The sequence below is a fragment of the Plecotus auritus genome (genome assembly GCF_963455305.1).
Source record: "Plecotus auritus genome assembly, chromosome: X".
Taxonomy (NCBI): Eukaryota; Metazoa; Chordata; class Mammalia; order Chiroptera; family Vespertilionidae; genus Plecotus; species Plecotus auritus.
The window spans coordinates 54395726-54417184 of NC_137784.1; the positions used below are offsets into that span (position 1 = coordinate 54395726).

Genomic DNA, 21459 nt, shown 5'->3' on the forward strand with positions numbered 1-21459 from the left:
GTGACCAATCTATTCCAATTCTTGTTCCTTTCACTGTTAATGATTTTCCTCTCTGCATGTTTTTAGGGTCTTCTCTTTTATCTTTGATGTCCTGACATTTTATAATATGTCTAGGGGTTGAGCAAAATGGCTGGTTACTCCAAATAGGATGCTGGTAAGCTCTACCCATGTGCATAAAGCCATTATGCTGGGGGATCTCTAAAGTCCAGGATGTAAATGTCTTTGTTCTGGGGCACCAATGCTCACAAGTGCTATTTCTACTTTTAGATGACTTAATCTCTTTAGAGAAGAACATTCTGATTTATTTTTTTATTTTATGTTTTTGCCTTGGGAATAAATGTCTAAAACTAAGGGTTCTGTATGGGGTGGGGCGGGGTGGGGGGATGATGATTCAGTACACAGGCTTTCAATGAATTCCTCACACTTCATTTTCACCCTCTTCTTTATTTGGCATTTGCAAATTGCAAACTTCTCTGGGGTCCTACAGTGCAGACCAGCATCCTCCCAGGCTATACAAGTCCCCTCTGTCACTTTTCTGCCCTTCTTTATCAGTCAGCATCCTATCCACTTTCTGTCTTTCAGAAACATATTGAAAAATCTCTTTTCTGTTGAATCCCTATATTCTCTTTATTATATTTTTATTTGTTTAATGGGATATTGAGAGATAGAACGGAGCTAAAATTGTTTGATCTGCCACATTGATCCAGATGTCTAGATACTTGTCAAATTTTAAAACTTGTAAGCTTTTTGTGAAAATGTTGGAAAATATTTGTAAATAGGAGCAATTAGCTATAAACTGGAGAAATCTACATTGTTTACCCATTAGTAGAAATTAAAGGATTCATTAGGGTTAAAGCTCTGTGAAAGAGATTAATAGGCAGCAATGAAATCTAATTCTCCATTGCTTCATGGAAAGCTGGCTTCAGTCCTTGAACTAAAAATCAAACAATGGACATATATAAAATTGAATATAATGAATAGAGTATTTTGCTATACTTCATTTCATTTGTTTATATTTTATCCTAATTTCTTTTTGAGTGGGTAGCTCAAAAAGATGCTGTGGAAAAGATTTATGAGGCAGTACTCTGCATGAGGCTTTCTTCACTCATTCTCGTAATCATAAGCAAGAGTCAGGAATTTTCTTCTGAGGAAAAAAAAGGATTTCCATAGAAAAACCCTAATGCTGGCTATATTGAAGAAAATTCTCTCAGTCTACAACTATTGAAAGAGTATTGCTGTGCCATTGTGTCACATAACCAGTTGTTTTATATTTATCTCAAGTGAGACCCTGGCCATACTTGTATACAAGAAGCACTAAAATACCAAGTTATCTGAGAACAGCATTGCAAGTTTAGGTTTATCTAAATGCACAGTGAAATGGCTTTACTGGCCTCACAATTTTCTTACCAGTCCTTTTGTGCCCTTGGTGATTCTAGTTTTACAGTGTTTAAAGTTCAGAAGCTGTGTCCCAGGCCTTTGTTGTTTTTCAATCCTCCAGTTTGTGTTCCATAGGCACCTATTGCAGGTGATTCTCTGCTGATTATATCACCACCGATTAACCTACCTGCCCCTAAGGTATTTGTATTTTAGACTCTCCTTGGAATTCAATTTTCTGTACTTACCCCATCCTGCCTGACATTACCTTTGTACTGATCTCTGAGATTCATTTACTGTATTTATCTTCCTGTGAGCCAATTCTAGATTAATAGTCCACTGGCCACATATTTGTGTTATCCTTATTATCTACTCAACCCCATGGATATGTTTAGACCATTGTTTCTAACCTTCCATCATCAGATCCCTTGTCGACAATGTATATCGACATCGACTTAAACTGAACTTAACACATCTTCCCTTAAAAACTTTTCCACTGATTATTTTTTCTACAATGTTTAAAACACTTTGCCCTCTTAGAATCAATAGTCATTTGTTTCTTAATTTGCTTCGTACCTGTGACCTATTGCCCTGCCCCTCAACTTCTGCCTATCATAATTGTTTTCATGACCTACCTTCCTTTTACTCTTTCTCCATACTTAATCTTTTTTTAATATTTTTATTTTATTGTTTAAAGTATTACAAATAGTAGTACATATATCTCCTTTTTTTCCCATTGACCTTCCCCCAGCCACCCCTACAACCCCCGGCACATTCCTTCACCCCACCCCCACAGTGTCTTGTGTCCATTGGTTATGCTTATATGCATGCACACAAGTCCTTCGGTTGATCTCTTACCCACCTACCCCCACCCACAACACACCCCAGCCTTCCCACTATAATTTGACAGTCTGTTTGATGCTTCTCTGCCTCTGTATCTATCTTTTCATTCATCAGGTTATAATGTTCTTTATTATCCATAAATGAGTGAGATCATGTGGTATTTTTCTTTCACTGCCTGGCTTATTTCACTTAGCATAATGCTCTCCAGTTCCATCCATGCTGCTGCAAATGGTAAGAATTCCTTCCTTTTTATAGCAGCATAGTATTCTATTGTGTAGATATAGCATAATTTTCTAATCCACTCACCTGCTGATGGGCATTTAGGCTGTTTCCAAATCTTAGCTATTATAAATTGTGCTGCTATGAACATAGGGGTGCATATATCCTTTCTGATTGGTGTTTCTGTTTTCTTGGGATATATTCCTAGAAGTGGGATTACTAGGTCAAATGTAGTTCCATTTTTAAATTTTTGAGGAAACGCCATACTGTTCTCCACAGTGGCTGCACCAGTCTGCATTCCCACCAGCAGTGCACAAGGGTTCCTTTTTCTCCACATCCTCTCCAGCACTTGTCATTTGTTGATTTGTTGATGATATCCATTCTGACAGGTGTGAGGTGTTACCTCATTGTTGTTTTGATTTGCATCTCTGCGATGATTAGTGACTTTGAGCATGTTTTCATGTACCTCTTGGCTTTCTGAATGTCCTCTTTCAAAAAGTGTCTATTTAGATCCTTTGCCCATTTTTTTTATTGGAATGTTTATCTTCCTTTTGTTAAGTTGCATGAGTTCCCTGTAAATGTTGGAGATTAAACCCTTATCGGAGATAACATTGGCAAATATGTTCTCCCATGCAGTGGGCTTTCTTGTTGTTTTGTTGATGGTTTCTTTTGCTCTGCAGAAGCTTTTTATTTTAATGTAGTCCCATTTGTTTATTTTCTCCTTATTCTCTCTTGCCCCAGGATCTGTGTCTGCAAAGATATTGCTACGACATATGTCTGCAATTTTGCTGCCTATGGAGTCTTGTAGGATTTTTATGGTTTCCTGTCTTACATTCAAGTCCTTTGGCCTTTTTGAGTTTGTTTCTGTGTATGGTGTAAGTTGGTGATCTAGTTTCGTTTTTTTGAATGTATCTGACCAAATTTCCCAGCACCATTTATTAAAGAGGCTGTTTTGACTCCATTGTATGCTCTTGCCTCCTTGTAAAATATTAATTGAGTATAATGGCTTGGGTCAATTTCTGGGTCCTCTATTCTGTTCCATTGGTCTAGATGTCTATTCTTATGCCAGTACCAGGCAGTTTTGAGAACTGTGGCTTGGTAATATAGTTTGATGTCTGGTATTATGATCCCTCCAACTTTGTTCTTCTTTCTCAGGACAGCTGTGGCTATTCAGGGTCTTTTTTTATTCCAGATGAATTTTTGGAGAGTTTGTTCTAGATCTTTGAAATATGCCATTGGTATTTTAATAGGTATTGCATTGACTCTATAGATTGCTTTAGGTAGTATGGACATTTTAATGATGTTGATTCTACCAATCCATGAACTTGGTATGTTCTTCCATTTGTTTATCTCTTCCTCTATCTCTTTTTCAATGTCCTGTAGTTTTCTGAGTACAGGTCTTTTACGTCCTTGGTTAAGTTTATTCCTAGGTATCTTAATTTTTTTGGTGCAATGGTAAATGGGATTGTTTTGTGGGGGTTTTTTTTTGTTTTTTTTTCATTTCTCTTTCGGTGAGTTCATTATTGGTGTATAAAAAGGCCATAGATTTCTGGGTGTTAATTTTGTATCCTGCTACATTGCCAAATTCATTTATTAGGTCTAGTAGTTTTTTGATGGAGTCTTTGAGATTTTCTGCTTCAATTTCATCAGTTGTTATTGGCCTATTTAGGTTTTCTTATTCTTCCTGATCCAATTTTGGGAGATTGTATTTTTCTAGGAATTTTTCCATTTCATCCACATTGTCCAGCTTATTGGCATATAATTGCTTAAAATATTTCCTTACAATCCTTTATATTTCTCTGGTTTCTTTTCCACTTTCGTTTCTGATTTTATTTACTTGGGTCCTCTCTCTTTATTTCTTGATGAGTCTGTCTAATGGTTCATCAATTTTGTTTATCCTTTCAAAGATTCAGCTCTTGGTTTCATTGATTTTTTTATTTACTATATCATTTATTCCTGCTCTAATCTTTATTGTTTCCTTCCTTCTACTTACTCTGGGCCTCCCTTGTTCTCTTTCAAATTCTTTAAGTTTGTAGAGTAAATAGTTCATTGTTGATTTTTCTTGTTTTTTGAGGTAGGCCTATAGTGCTATGAACTTCCCTCTCAGAACTGCTTTTGCTGTGTCCCAGAGATTTGGGGTTGTTGTGTGTTCATTGTCATTTGTTTCCAGAAAGTTTTTTCTTTCTTGATCTCGTTGGTAACTCATTCGTTGTTTAATAACATGCTATTTAGTCTCCATGTGTTTGAATGTTTTGGGGTGTTTTTACTGTAGTTGATTTCTAATTTCATTACACTTTGATCTGAGAAGATGCTTGATATAATCTCAGTCTTCTTGAACTTGTAAAGACTTGTTTTTTTGTCCTAACATGTGGTCTGTCTTTGTGAATTATCCATGTGCACTTGAGAAGATGTATGTTCTGCAGCTTTAGGGTGAAATGTTCTATAAATGTCAATTAAATCCATCTGATCCAGTGTGTCCTTTGGTGTCACTGTTTCCTTGTTAAGTTGTTGTCTGGAAGATCTATCCAGTGAAGTCAGTGAGGTGTTAAAGTCCCCTTCTATAACTGTATTGTTGTCCATCTCTCCCTTAAATTCCTCCAGAAGTTTTTTGTATATTTAGGTGTTCCTATATTGGGTGCATATATGTTTACCATAGTTATATCCTCTTTTTGGATCGATCCCTTTAGTATTATGTAGTGACCTTTGTTGTCTCTTGTGATGGCCTTCATTTTGAAGTCTATTTTGTCCAATATGAGCATTGCTACTCCTGCTTTTTTTTTTCTTTTTCATTTGCATGGAAATTATTTTCCCATCCCTTCACTCTCATCCTGTGTGAGTCTTTTGTTCTGAGGTGGGTCTCTTGTAGACAGCATATAGTTGGGTCATGTTTTTGTATCCATTCAGCTACCCTATGACTTTTTATTGGAGCATTTAATCCATTTACATTTAAGGTTATTATCGATAGGTACTTATTGGTTGCCATTTTAATTCTGTATGCCTAGTTTTCTCTCTTTATTTCTTCTTCTCCTTATAGCAATCCCTTTAGCATTTCTTGTAATGCTGGCTTTGTGGTGCTATACACCTTCAGGCTTTTTTGTCTGGGAATCTCTTTATTTGACCATCTATTTTGTCTTTCTTTTTTTTTTAATAAATCTTTATTCAGATTATTACAATTATTTCTCCTTTTTCCACCCATAGCTCCCCTCCACCCAGTTCCCACCCCACCTTCTGCCCTTACCTCCCCCCACACACTGTCCTCATCCATAGGTGTATGATTTTTGTCCAGTCTCTTCATGAACCCCCCGTATCCCTTGCCCCCTGAGAATTATCAGTCCACTCCCTTTCTATGCCCCTGATTCTATTATATTCACCAGATTATTCTGTTCCTCAGGTTTTTAATTCACTTGATTTTTAGGTTCACTTGTTGATAGATAGGTATTTGTTGTTCATAATTTTTCTCTTTACTTTTTTCTTCTTCCTCTTCTTTAAGAATACCTTTCAGCATTTAATATAATACTGGTTTGGTGGTGATGAACTCCTTCAGCTTTTTCTTATCTGTGAAGCTCTTTATCTGCCCTTCAATTCTGAATGATAGCTTTGCTGGGTAGAGTAATCTTGGTTGTAGGTTCTTGCTATTCATCACATTGAAAATTTCTTGCCACTCCCGTCTGGCCTGCATAGTTTCTGTTGAGAAGTCAGCTGACAGTCATATGGGTGCTCCCTTGTAGGTAACTAACTGTTTTTCTCTTGCTGCTTTTAATATTCTCTCTTTGTCTTTTGCTCTTGGCATTTTAATTATGATGTGTCTTGGTGTGGTCCTCTTTGGATTCCTTTTGTTTGGGGTTCTGTGCGCTTCCTGGACTTGTAAGTCTATTTCTTTCACCAGGTGGGGGAAGTTTTCGGTCATTATTTCTTCAAATAGGTTTTCAGTATCTTGCTCTCTCTCTTCTTCTGGCACCCCTATAATTCTGATGTTGGTACGCTTGAAGTTGTCCCAGAGTCTTCTTACACTATCTTCAACTTTTTGAATTTTTTTTTTTTGCTTTTTGCTTTTTCGGTTGAGTGTTTTTTGCTTCTTTGTATTTCAATTCTTTGACTTGATTTTTGTGTTCCTCTTGTCTGTTTTTGGGTCTCTGTATAATATTTTTTATTTCAGTCAGTGTATGTTTAATTTCTAGTTCGTCCTTTTTCATATCTTCGAGGATCTCGTTATATTTATCGGCCTTTTCTAGGATATTCTTAAAAAGCCTTATAACCGTGGTTTTGAATTCTATATCCAGTCGTTTGTTTTCCTCCATTTCTTTCGTTTGTGATCTGATTCTTTGACACCACATTTTCACTGCTTCCCTGAGTTGGTAAGGTAGATTTGTGTGCTAGGTTTCCAATATGGCCCAGTGGGTCTGCCTCCCCAGTTAACCTGAGGTGGACACTCTTGGTGCACACCTTTGTGGACTGTGTATACAGCCTTGTGGTCATTAAGTCTTGATTGTTGTTGGTATCACTGGGAAGAATTGACCTCCAGGCCAGTTGGCTGTAAGGATCAGCTGTGTCTATGCTGGGAGAAGTTCGGTGCTGGAGACAGCCTTATAGGATTAGACTTGCCAAATTGCAATAGCCTCTGTGCTCAGCTTGGATAGGGTGGAGTCTCAGTCTTGGCTTCCCGTCAGCCTTGCCCTTGTGCACACGTGGGCGCCTTCAGACCTCTGCCTTCCTGGCTCCCGAGTCTCCGCCCGAGAGTCCAGACTCCCCCCACAAGAGCGTGGGTCCCTAGGGGCTCGCCTGGAACTGGGGTTCACTGCAGTCAGAACTGGGGCTCAGTGCAGTCAGGAGCCTCTGACTCCCTTCCACTAGGGAAAGCCTGTGGCAACCTCCGCAGCCTTTGTGCGCACTGGCACGCGCGCGCCTTCAGACCTCTGCCTTCCCTGGCTCCTGAGTCTCTTCCTGAGAGTCCAGACTCCCCCCACAAGAGTGTGGGTCCCCAGGGGCTCGCCTGGAACCGGGGTTCAGTGCAGTCAGAACTGGGGCCCAGTGCAGTCAGGAGCCTCCGACTCCCTTCCACTAGGGAAAGCCTGTGGCAACCTCCGCAGCCTTTGTGCGCACTGGCACGCGCGCGCCTTCAGACTTCTGCCGTCCCCAGCTCCCGAGTCTCCGCCCGAGAGTCCAGACTCCCCCCGTAAGAGCGTGGGTCCCCAGGGGCTCGCCCAGAACTGGGGTTCAGTGCAGTCAGAACTGGGGTTCAGTGTGGTCGGGGGCTTCCTTCCCCCTTCCGCCAGAGAAAGTCAGCCAGGCTCTCAGCTGCCTTTCCTCTCTGAGCACACAAAGACACTTTGCCATACCTCCAATTCTCTGTGAGCTTTTCTCTTTCCTTCTAGTTGTAGAATTTTCACTCAGCCAGCTTTCCTGTGGTTCTGGATGGTGTCCGTTCTGTCTTTTAGTTGTAGTTTTGAAATTGTTGTGCGAGGCAGCAGTTTAGGTGCTTACCTATGCCGCCATCTTGGTTTCTTGACCATCTATTTTGAATGATAGCCTTGCTGGATATAGTAATCTTGGTTTCACATCCTTGCTTTTCATTACCTTGAGTATTTTATGTCATTCCTTTCTGGCCTGTAGGGTTTCTGATGAGAAGTCAGGTGTCATCCTTATTGGAGCTTCTTTGTAGGCAACAGTTTGCTTTTCTCTTGCTGCTTTTAGGATTCTCTCTTTGTCTTTAGTTTTTGACATTTTAAATATTTTATTGATATTTCACAGAGAGGAAAGGAGAGGGATAGAGAGCTAGAAACATCGATGAGAGAGAAACATCGATCAGCTGCCTCCTGCACACCTCCCACTGAGGATGTGCCCGCAACCAAGGTACATGCCCTTGACCGGAATCGAACCCGGGACCTTTCAGTCCGCAGGCCGATGCTCTATCCACTGAGCCAAACCGGTTTCGGCAGTTTTTGACATTTTAATTATGATGTGTCTGGGCGTGGGCCTGTTTGGGTTCTTCTTGCTTGGGGTTCTTTGTGCCTCCTGGACTTGTGTTACTTTTTCCTTTACCAGGTTAAGGCAGCTTTCTGCCGTTATTTTTTCAAATACATTATCCCTTTCTGCCTCTTCTGGCACACCTGCTATTCTAATATTGTTACCTTTCATTGTCCCACAATTCCCTTAAGCTGTCCTCCTGTTTTTTGTTTTTTGTTTTTGTTTGTTTGTTTTTTTATTAAGGTATTATATGTGTACATATCTTAGCATTGCCCCCCCAACCCACTCCCATACATGCCCTCACCCCCCAATGTTTTGCATCCGTTGGTTATTCTTTTATGCATGCATATAAGTCCTTCGGTTGATCTCTTATTTCCCCCACCTCTCCCTAACCTTCCCACTGTAATTTGACAGTCTGTTTGATGCTTTACTGCCTCTGTATCTATCTTTTTGTTCATCAGTTTATAATGTTTTTTATTATCCACAAATGAGTGAGATCATCTGGTATTTTTCTTTCATTGACTGGCTTATTTCACTTAGCATAATGTTCTCCAATTCCATCCAGGTTGCTACAAATGGCAAGAATCCCTTCTTTTTTATGGCAGCATAGTATCCCGTTGTGTAGATGTACCATAGTTTTCTGATCCAGTCATCTGCTGACAGGGCTCTATTCCAACAAACTGGACAACCTGGAGGAAATGGACATATTCCTAGAAAAATATAACCTTCCAAAACTCAATCAGGAAGAATCTAAACAGCTCAATATGCCAGTAACTATGGAAGAAATTGAAGCAGTCATCAAAAAGCTTCCGGCAAACAAAAGCCTGGGGCCAGACGGCTTCACAGGAGAGTTTTACCAAACATTCAAGGAAGAACTAAAACCTATCCTCCTCAGACTATTCCAAAAAATTCAGGAGGAAGGAACACTTCCAAGCTCCTTCTATGAAGCCAGCATCACCCTAATACCAAAACCAGATAAAGACAACACAATGAAAGAGAATTACAGGCCAATATCCCTCATGAACGTAGATGCCAAAATCCTCAACAAAATTCTAGCAAATAGGATCCAGCAGTACATCAGAAAGATCATACACCATGACCAAGTAGGATTTATCCCAGGAATGCAAGGATGGTACAATATCCGCAAATCAATTAACGTGATACATCACATAAACAAATTGAGAGATAAAAATCACATAGTCATATCAATTGATGCAGAAAAACCATTTGACAAAATCCAACACCCTTTCTTGATAAAAACTCTCAACAAGGTGGGAATAGAAGGATCATACCTCAACATAATAAAAGCTATATATGATAAATTCACAGCTAACATCATACTCAATGGGCAAAAACTAAAACCATTTCTCCTAAGAACAGGAATAAGACAGGGATGCCCACTCTTACCACTCCTGTTTGACATAGTACTGGAAGTGTTAGCCATTGCAATTAGACAAGAAGAAGAAATAAAAGGCATCCAAATTGGAAAAGAAGAAGTAAAGCTGTCCTTATTTGCAGATGACATGATATTGTACATAAAAAAACCGAAAGACTCCATCAAAAAACTAACAGACTTAATAAATGAATTCGGCAATGTAGCAGGATACAAAACTAACGCCAAGAAATCTATGGCATTTCTATACACGAATAGTGAACTTACAGAAAGAGAGACTAAAAAAGCAATCCCATTTACCATCGCACCAAAAAAATTAAGATACCTAGAAATAAACTTAACCAAGGAGGTAAAAGACCTATACGCGGAAAACTACAGGACACTGAAAAAAAGAGATAGAGGAAGATGTAAACAGATGGAAGAACATACCATATTCATGGATTGGTAGAATCAATATCATTAAAATGTCCATACTACCCAAAGCAATCTATAGATTCAATGCACTCCCCATTAAAATACCAATGGCATATTTCACAGACCTCCTGTTTTTTGAATTGTGTTTTCTTTTTGGTTCTCAGATTGAGTGATTTTTTTTTCAACTGTATCTTCTAATTCACTGATTTGATCCTCACCTTCCCCTAATCTGATGTGTATTCCTTCCAATGTGTTCTTTAGTTGTGCTACGTCATTCTTTATTCCTGTTTTCATAGTACTATGTCTTTTCTCATGGTGTTGAGCATCTTCACCATCATTATTCTGAACTCTATATCAGATAAATTTCTTATCTCCGTTTCATTTATCTCTTCTTCTGGAGAATTCCCTTGTTCTTTCATTTGGAGGTTGTTTCTTTGTCTCCTCATTTTGGCTGTCTGTTTGGGTTTGTGACTATTGTATTAGGTAGATCTGGTACATCTCTCCATCTCTAGCGCAGGACAGTGTCAAGTGCTGTTTCTGACTCTTTAGATCAGACAAAGATTAAAAGCCTCCAGACTGATAGGATTTTGTCTTGAATTGCCCTCAGCCGATTGTCTACAGGTGTGGCAAGAGTTTTTTTTTCAACAGGGACAACTGCGTCTGCCTGGAGGCTAATTACTATTCTCAGTCTCGTCATGGGCCTGAGTATTGGGGCAAGGTGTTTTCCAATAGAGTGGATCAACTGTCTTCCCCCCAGGCAAGGTAGCCTATATGGCAAATGTCTGGTGAGAAAGATGACCTCTGCAGCATGAGGGAATGACTCAGCACAGGAAACCAGAGTGTCTGCTGTCTGAGCTCTAACCCCAGAGCCCCTGATCCTGACTTCTGCTTACACAGCTCCAGTCCACTCTGCTCTCCTTCTGTTGTAGCACAAGGTGGGTGGCTCCAGATGGAATTGTGTGCATTGGCCTGAATTTCCAGCAGTCTCTCCCTGGCAGATAGCAGTCCTGCTGCTTTTCAAAGCCAGATGTTATGTGGGTACCCTTCTCAGTTCTGGTGCTCTCTGCTTGGGTACCCTGCTTGAGGATTAGACCCCAAAGTTCTCATTGGCAACCCCCCACAGATTAAATATCTCTCTGGAACTTCAGTTGCTGTCTGTGGGAGCCCAGCCAGCCCTTTCATGCCTCCACCCCTCCTACCAGTCTCTATGCAGTCTTCACTTTCAGTCCTCGGTTATCAGGGTTCTCTCCAGCGAGTCTTCTGTTGATTATTCAGGAAGTTTTTCCATATTTTATTTTTAATTCCTCTTTGGTCTTAAGAGCATGTCTGTGCAGCATCCACTTACTCCACTGCCATTTTTAATCTCTTCTCCATACTTAATCTTTAATATTATAGTTAAATATGGCTTAGAGGTAGTTTATATCATTTAAATCGCCATTAAGAACCAGAATGGATTATGTATAAAGATAATGATAGGGACATTTTGGACAAGGGGAAAAATCCTACTGTAAAGCAATTAGATTGCACAGGCTGTTTCATTTTGGTCATAATGCTACTACTCTAAACCTTATTAGTCCAACTCTGTAAAGGTAAACTGCCACATTGTTATAAAATTTTCAAGAGCCATTTAAGAATTCATAATTAAGAGGATGTATTTGAGCTAATGTTTTCTGAATCCAGAGTTCAGGATTGGCTGAACTCATACTATAGATAACATTCTAATTTATAAACTTATTAGTGACCCGGTGCATGGATTCGTGCACATTGAAAGGAAATTAATTAGAAGGTGGCTGGTGGGGTGGGACTGGGAGAGATGGGCCAGACATGCCCTGGAGCCAACCTCCTGCAGTCCCTCCCCAGCTGGCTGCACCTGGGTGTCACAGTGGCTTGAAGGGCATCTGCGGACTGAGCGAGGTCCCTCCAGCAGGTGGGGTCCCTCAGCCTGGCCTGCAGGGATCAGGCCAAAACCAGCTCTCCAACATCCCCCGAGGGTCCCAGTGTGCAAGCGGGCATTCTGCAAAGCTGCTGTTGTACAGGATGTGGAACGCAAATACAAGTGTGCAGTAAACCAGATTCGGGGCCAACAGTGCCCCAGCAACAACATAACCCATGGCGGAAGATGGAATCATACAGCCCCGCGAGGAATCGGGCTTCCTCCTCTCTGGTTTTGGGGTGCATCACTGCAGCTCAACTGCTCCTGCGTTGAGCATCTGCCCCCTGGTGGTCAGTGCACATCATAGCGACTGGTTGGACCGTTGGACACTTAGCATATTAGCCTTTTATATATAGATTCTATTAAAAAATGATAGCCCTTAGTGATTTCCAGGTTTTACAAGTGGAAGTGTATGTTTTTCTCTTTATGTGTCAAAGTGCCTATCACTTTAGAAGTATAAACAATTACAAATTAAATAAGCAGACACTCCTAAGGGAAGGCAGTGACATCCAGTATATATTGCTGCCTTTCTTATTCAAAGATGTCACTACTGATTTCACCCACACTTGTAGGGAGCAAAAGGTAAATCTTTAACTACACGTTCTTTGTATATGACATGCATACAAACTGCTCTTTGTACTGTGGCTGCAGCTGATATTTGTAGAGCCTGTCACTGTCTGTATTTCTGTGTTAAACTTGTGGTCAGCTAAAAGCCTTGCTCAAAAAGAGTTTTCAAATTCCATATCATTGCATTCCAAGCTTGTCTTTGCTGCTGTTTTCCCAAAGAGACCACAGTTATGTCATGTTTTTTGAAGCTATGCTTTAGTGCATCCTTTGGAGTATTTTTTATGCTACCCCTGCTTATGGTTATGCCAGAAAGCTCATCATACCAAACATACTTGGGTACCTGTCTGGATTGACATCTCTGCATATATCATAAATGAACATTGTTTTCATGCACATAGACCAGATGACTTCCAGAATCTCAATAGTGGTGGTCCTCTTTTGCCATTTTACTTTAAGCAGGACTCTGGCAATAAAATAGCTCAGTGAGGTAGATATGACATTTATGGCGGGTGTGAATTTCAAAGTTATACAAAAGCTGAGTATAGCTTGCATTGTCCATTGATGATAATCAATTCAGTAAGCTTCTATTTTTTTCCAGTTCTGTTTTGGATGCTAGGAATGGAGTCGAACCTAGGAAACAGATGATCAGAGTAGAAGTCAATCTCCTCCTTTGTGTCAGTAGTTGTGTTTTTTAAATAACTCATTTTCCCCCTTAATGTGCATATCAAACAAATTTCACCTTGTCCAGAAGATAAGTCCACACAGGTTCTGAACCTACAAATATAGATACCTTTGAGGGGCTTACTACCAATGTGGGAAAGAAAAATTAATGTTAAAGATATAGTAGGCATTGTTTGATAAGTGTTAGATGATTCATAGAGCCCAAAAATGGGAGGCAAGAAAATCAGAGATTGAACTGGTCTGTACTATAATTTCTTGCTGATGCCACACTATGATAATATCCTGAAACAAAGATATTGTTCTTTATTTTGCTTTCTTGTTTTACAGTTACTTGCATTGTTGGGCAGTGATTTTTTTAAAACATATCTTTTATTAATTTCCAAGAGAAAGGGAGAGGGAGAGAGATATAGAAACATCAATGATGAGAGAGAATCATTGATCAGCTTCCACTTGCACACCCCCCTCTGGGGATTGAGCCCACAACCCATGCATGTTCCCTGATGGGGAATGGAACCTATGACCTCCTGCTTCATAGGTCAACACTCAACTACTGAGCCACACCAGTGGGGCTGGGCAGTGATTTTTAAGCCAAAATTCCTAGGGAAACAAATTCAGTGACGGCTTTGGCTCTATGTGGAAAAGGTTGGTTGTGTTTAGCTTCCATGTTTAGCTTTGCTACATAATTTCAGTCATTATTAGACATTTTTACAACGGGATGGCAATTCTTGACACTCACACCAGAGATGTCAAAGGTGCCAAATTTCTTTAGCATTTGGGTTGATTGCTGCTACCTCTCCCGCTACACCCTGCTGATGGCAGCTCCCATGAGATGCTGTGATCAAGTTTAGTGCTCTTACTAGCATTTGCTTGCTCTCTTGGAGCTGGCATGCTGTGTTCAGCAACCAGCACATTCTGTGCTTCTCCTCTTGTCACACTGCTTTTAAAACCTTACTACTGCCCTAGCTGGTTTTGCTCAGCAGATAGAGCATTGGCCTGTGGACCAAAGGGTCCTGGGTTCGATTCCAGTCAAGGGCATGTACCTTGGTTGCAGGCTCCTCCCCAGCCTGGGTCCTGGTCAGGGCTCGTGCAGGAGGCAACCAATCGATGTGTTTCTCTAACATCAATGTTTCTCTCTGTCTTTCCCTCTCTCTTCCACTCTCTCTAAAATCAATGGAAAAATATCCACGGGTGAGGATTTAAAAAAATAAATAACCCTTACTACCTCCTCTTATGTAGTGCTATCAATGTACTACAAAGCAACTCAGGATTATTTGCATGTTGTTTGTGTAATGTTAAAGATTGTGTCTAGTTCAATGCCCTCCATATGGTACCTACCTTCTCTAGACCAACTTATATACTTATATATGCATAGCCCATGGACATGGACCATGGGGTATTAAAGACCTGGGGGTGGGTGGGGGCTGAGTGCAGAGAGGTAAAGGGGGGGGAATGGGAGACATCTGCAATACTGTCAACAATTTTATATATATATATATATATATATATATATATATATATATATATATATATATTCATAATAAATAAATATTCAATGGAGTTGTTGTATAAACTATAGCAACTCAATGGACTGTCATTTAATCATTCAAAATCATCACTATGCATATACCAGTATAGCAGCATGAAGACATTATATAAAGAGGATTTATTTGGTAAGACTGTCATAACAAAATAATACAGGGGGGCGGCATTAAACAATATAAATTTATTCTCTCACTGTTCTGAAAATTAGGTATCCAAGATCAAGATGTCAACAGATTTTTTTCCCGAGGCCACTCTCCTTAGTTTGTAGATGGTCACTTTCTTGTTATGTCCTCACATGGCATCCCTGGTATCTGCATGTCCACATTTTTTCTTATTATTAGGACATCATTTAGATTGGATTATGACCATACTAACAGTCTTATTTTAAATTAATTACTTCTTTAAGGATCTATCTCTAAATACAGTAACTTTCTGAGTTATTGGAGATTAGAGCTTCAGCAAATGAATTTTGGGCATACTATTCAACCAATAGCATAAGCAAATGAAAGGAGTGTACTAAAAATAAGTGAAAATAATTTTAAAAAGAAAATCAGAGCATGTTGAGTTAAGGGTTCTTATAGTTAGAAGTGTACTCAATGCCAGCTTCTGTATCCATTTTCTATCTATGGCATACCCATGAAACTAGTTTGGGCAATCCTACTTCACTAATTGGTACTGAGATAAAATGCTCATTTTTTGGCATTGTGGAATCACTTGGAGATTTTGTTAAACATCTCAGAGTATAAATACTTTTATTTTGTTTTATTTCAAGGTTCCAGATGATTACTGATGGGTAGTGGTAATGATAGCAGTGGTTGTAATAAGAAAAATAGATTTATTCAAGAACACTGAAAAAGAAATCTTTCTTTAAAAAATAGGTGATTTATCAATTTTAGAAAGCTTGGTAGGTACCTGCCTCCTCTTGAGACAAATGAAGTACCAATTTCTATAAAAAAAAACTCTAGGAATGACTGAATAGAGGTGAAAAACACTGTCTATGTGAGAGCCCTGTTTTACCAGTGGCAAAGGGAGATTTAGCCTTTTCAGTCTCCAGATAATGGACAGGTTGAGGAATGAACATAAAACAGTTTCTCAAAATGTGGTTCAAGGATGACCTACATCAGAATCCTGTAGTGAGGAAGTTGAAAAGTCAGATTCTGGGGGCCTACTCAAGCTAAATTTGGGGAGGGGGATGCCCAGGATTCTACATTTTCACACTCATGTCTTGTGATTGTGATGCACACCAAATTTGGAGAGCCACTGACCTACAGAGTCTCTCATTCTTAAATCCCTTTGACTTATTACTGCCAGTAGTGTAATGAGTCCTTAGTTTACCTCTCCATGGTTGATACTAAGAAATTAGGTCCAATTAGGGTAAAATAAAATCCTGTCTTTAACCAATTGGATGCCATAAGCATCTATAGACAGAAGCGGTGGACCTTTTTTAAATTAAATTCAAAATATCATGGCAGTTAACTGGTTAAGGAATGGATTATTGATAGTCCTATTATCTTTTCAACAGATAAATATTTATTAGAGGACTACTTTGGGCCAGGCCCAGAGCTAATTCAATCAAATGTATTAGCCATGAAATGAATTAAATTTATTCTATGTCATGGTAAAAAGAAAAAAAGTACCTTATAAAATTTTGTGGGTTTATATATTAGGGGGAAATGTAGTAACAATATCTGGAGAGTCACTAGCACTAATGGATGCATCTCTCATGTCTCACTGTTAACGAATTGTTTCCAGCTGAGATCTCTGTAATCTGCAGGTGCTATTTACCATGTAATTTTACCATAGGAAACAAGGGAGTAATCAGTTAATAAAGTGTAAAGAATTAGACTTTTCTTCCCTTGAGCAAAATGCCTGACTGTGGCCAACATTCCTGATGCCTCCCCACTTGTGAAATAAGAAAGCAATATTTGAAGAGAGAAAGCTGTTTTGTTCATATTTTGCAACTTGCCTTAGAAGGCCATGCTAATGAATGCAAAACTCAAGATAAAATTCCAGACTTTTTGTATGAGCATCCACTGATTTTTGTCCTTACCATTGTACTACACAGAGGATAGTTTTCCCTCTTTCATCTAGTTGAGACTCAAATAAGGGCACTGTGAATAGGGATCCTCTTTCAGTGTAAGCTGTGTTTTGTGTTGTTTCCTTCCAGTTTTTACTGAGAAAATAGAAACTATATTCAAAGCATTTTCATATACAGATAGTCCCCTTCTAATAAGCACTTGATTTATGAATGTCCCATACTCATCCATAGCCTCTCTTAAGGGATTTTAAGCTACCGCTAGTATCCATGGAAACTGAAGTTGTATATGCTATCTACAGGATTTTGTATCACTCTTAAGTTCTTACAAGCTCCCACCAGACCCCTTGGAACAATTAATATGTAAGCACATTCTACTGCTGCCATCAGGGCACAAGAAGGTGCTGGAGGGCCTGCCAGAACACAAAAGAGTGTGAAGGAAATTCTGGAATTGTAGTTGTGATGGTGGGGAGATTCTTCATTTGGACTTGAAAATTCTTTTCCCCCAGAAATAGCATTATATTGTAACTAGAGGCCTGGTGCACGAAATTTGTGCACGGGGGAGGGTGTGTCCCTCAGCCCAGCCTGCACCCTCTCCAATCTGGGACCCCTCGAGGGATGTCTGACTGCCCATTTAGGCCTGATCCTAGGATCAGGCCTAAATGGGCAGTCAGACATCCCTCTCACAATCCAGGACTGCTGGCTCCCAATTGCTCACCTGTCTGCCTTTCTGATTGCCCCTAACCGCTTCTGCCTGCCAGCCTGATCACCCCCTAACCACTCCCCTGCCAGTCTGTTTGCCCCTAACTGCCCTCCCCTACAGGTCTGGTCCCCCCCAACTGCCCTCCCCTGCTGGCCATCTTGTGGTGGCCATCTTGTGTCCACATGGGGGCAGCCATCTGTGACCACATGGGGACATCAATCTTGTGTGTTGAAGTGATTGTCAATTTGCATATTACTCTTTTATTAGATAGGATAGAGGCCTGGTGCACGGGAGGGGGCCAGCTGGTTTGCCCTGAAGGGTGTCCCAGATCAGGGTGGGAGTTCCCTTGGGGCATGGGGTGGCCTGGGCGAGGGGCCTGTGGTGATTTGCAGGCTGGCCATGCCCCCCAGCGACCCAAGCAGAGGCCCTGGTATTTGGGATTTATTTATCTTCTATAACTGAAACTTTGTAGCCTTGAGTGGAGGCCTAGGCTGGCCAGGGTGTGCAGAAAGCTTGGCTTCCTCCATTACCGGGGAAACCCAAGCCTCCTGCTCACTCCATGGCCACAGCCATCTTGGTTGGGTTAATTTGCATACTCGCTCCTGATTGGCTGGTGGGTGTGGCTTGTGGGTGTAGCAGAGGTATGGTCAATTTGCATATTACTCTTTTATTAGATAGGATAGCACATCATGTAAAACTCAGTTTTCTGACAAGTTCACCTATCCAGACCACAGCCAGGAATTAAGCAATAAACAAATGGCCTCTAAGCTGCCAGAGAGTGTATATCTTATTTATTGGAAAAACTGTTCAAAAACTCATTGACTACCTGTTTATTCTGTTTGTACATGATTCTAATTAGTTTTAACAAGATGTCAAGCCTATAACATTATAGGTAGCAAATTTGAAGGGACTAGAAAAGATGTTACAGGTTAGTAAAGTGAAATCTGGTAGTTGACAGCAAGGTAAGAGACAAAAAAGCATTAAAAAGAAGCTTAAGATTTCAAAAACCAGCCACAGTGAAACTACTTCACATCCACAAGAGTGGCTAAAATAAAAAATATTGACAATATAGTGTAATGAAAATGCAGAGCACTGGAACCCTCATACATTGCTGGTGGGAGTATAAAATGGTACAGTCACTCTGAAAAACAGTTTGGCAGTTCCTTACATCAAATAATATATAACCCAGAGGTTCCACCCCTTCGTGTTTACCCAAGAAAAATAAAAACATATGTCCCCCACAAAGACTTGTACATGAGTGTTCATCAGCTTTATTCATAACTAGAGGCCTGGTGCACAAAATGTGTGCACTAGGAGGGGTCCCTCAGCCTGGCCTGTGCCCTCTCACAGTCCGGAAGCCCCGCAATCGATCTCCCCAAAGAGGTAGGCCCTGCCCACCTGGCCCGGGCTCCTTGATGGATCACCCCAGCAGAGGGAGGCCCCGCCACCCACCTCAGAGCTGCTGGTTGGTGGCCTGGGCCTCCCTCTGCAGGGTGATCATGGAGGTGATGGCTGGGCCCCCGACCAATCACATCGCACCCACCTTGGCTGGCCTGGCACCAGTGGGTGTCATAGCGTGGTCGTCTGGAAGGTCATCTGGACGGTCATTCTGCTGTTCGGTTGTTCGATTGGTTTGCATATTACGCTTTTATTATTATAGATAGCCCCAAACTGGAAATAACCCAAATGTCCTTCAAAAGGTGAATGAATTTAGAAATTATGATATATCCATCCAATAAAATACTACTCAGCAATAAAAAAATGAACTACTGATACCCACAGTAAAATGGATGAGTCTCACAGACATTATGTTGAATGAAAGTAACAACATACAAAAATCATACAATCATAATGTATGATTTCATTTATGTGTGATTCTAGAATAGGGTGATAGAAATCAGAAGAATGGTTATCTTGGGTGGGAGATTGCATTAAAGAAGGCACATAAGAAAAAAATGTGAGATGATGGAAATGTTCTGTCTTGATTTGGGTAGGGTTATTAAGGTGTGTACATTTTTCAAAACTCTTCAAACTTTATACTTAAAATGTGTGCATTTTATTGTATGTAGATTACAACTTAAATTTTCATAAAGTACAACATTTACAAAGGGGAAAAATCTTTCAGAGGATCTCCCTGCTGCAGGATAATCTAACTTCCTTAACATGATCTAACCCTTATTTAATGTCTTTTGGCTCATTCTTTAACATTATTCCCAACTTCCTACCACTTATTCTAATTTATTTATATTTCCCAAAACTGCTGTTCTCTCTCTTTCCTCTTAACCTTTAAACACAATGCTCCTTTCGCCTGGAATTTCTTTGTTGTTTTATTGTTTTTAATATATTTTTATTGATTTCAGAGAGGAAGGGAGAGGGAGAGAGAGATAGAAACATCAATGATGAGAATCATTGATCGGTTGCCTCCTGCACGCCCCCCACTGGGTATGGAGCCCACAAGCTGGGCATGTGCCCTTGACCAGAATTGAACCCGGGACCTTTTAGTCCTCAGGCTGACACTCTATCCACTGAGCCAAATCAGCTAGGGCTCTTTTTTGTTTTCCGTCACTAAATCATTGACATCATTCAGGACTCACAGAGGTAACACCTCCTCCAAGAAGCCCTGAATTAAATAATATATTGTGGATTAATTTCTATTAAAAATAGCTGAAATAAGTTTCAGTACTCAGCGTTACCAAGAAAACTGTTCAATCCAGATAGACTTGTTCTTTTGGAGTTTCAAATGATTGAGCTTTTATTGTAAATAGCAGTTTGGGTTTATATTTTCAGTAGTATAATAGCTTACTTATGTTATGGGTTAAGTAACTTTCTATGAGCTTTGTCTGGAAACCTAGCCAGAGTTTATTATGTTGATTTTATGGGAAAATGTGTTTTACATTCCAATCAAGTGATTCAAAAATACTGCTCAGTTGAACCATGTGAAATTGCTAATATTCTACCATTTTTTACTTACAAAAATGACAGTTTCATATTGTTCAACTTAAATGTTTTTAAATTAACCTTATGACAAGTTGGAAATTACCTAAGCATTCATTTAACTTTATATTTATTTAACACATGAATATATTATGCAAGATGCTATTCTTGTACATTAAGGGTGTTGGGTATAATTGTTCTATGTAAACAGTAAACCATAGGGTTTTGAAGAGATTTAATGTAGAATGATAATGCTTTTGTGAGTTGTACCAAATTTTTGTTTTCAATTAATGAGAGATGCAGCAGACATGAGGATTCTGAAATTTTTTATTTTTTTTTAACATTAACACTAGGGTGAAAATGCAGATTCACTTCTTTTTTAACCCCCAAACTCTCTAACCAGTCTAGAGATTGATTGGAAGATTGATTTTTAATAACAGTAATAGCTAACACTTATTGAATACATATTACATGCTGGGTACTGTGCTAACCATTTAACTACTTTATGAGCAAAGTACTATTTATTATCTCTATTTACAGATGAGGAAATTAAAACTCAAGTAATTTGCCCAAGGTACACAGCTATATTTGGCAAAGTCGGATTAGAATCACTCTCATTCCTACTACTCTGTCCACTATTTAGCTCAAGCATATTTTTAACCATGAAGAGGCACTTATGCTGAAATATTATGATTCATTTTAGCAAGTACATATTTAAGCTGTGATTATCATTAGCAAAACCAGGCCCATTCACATATGAAACATATTGTATTATTATGAGAGATCATCATAAGAGAGTAAAGGATCAAGTACCAAAATGAGTCTTATACACCCAACTGCTATAGGAGTTCTGTAGG

The 21459-nt window shown here is 39.7% G+C and overlaps 1 protein-coding gene across 4 annotated transcripts in view; it reads left to right on the plus strand.

The window, feature by feature from the left end:
- The window catches only part of EDA (ectodysplasin A), a 630489-nt gene that overhangs the window by 484451 nt on the left and 124579 nt on the right, over positions 1 to 21459 (plus strand). The gene's annotated exons all lie outside the window — the stretch shown is intronic.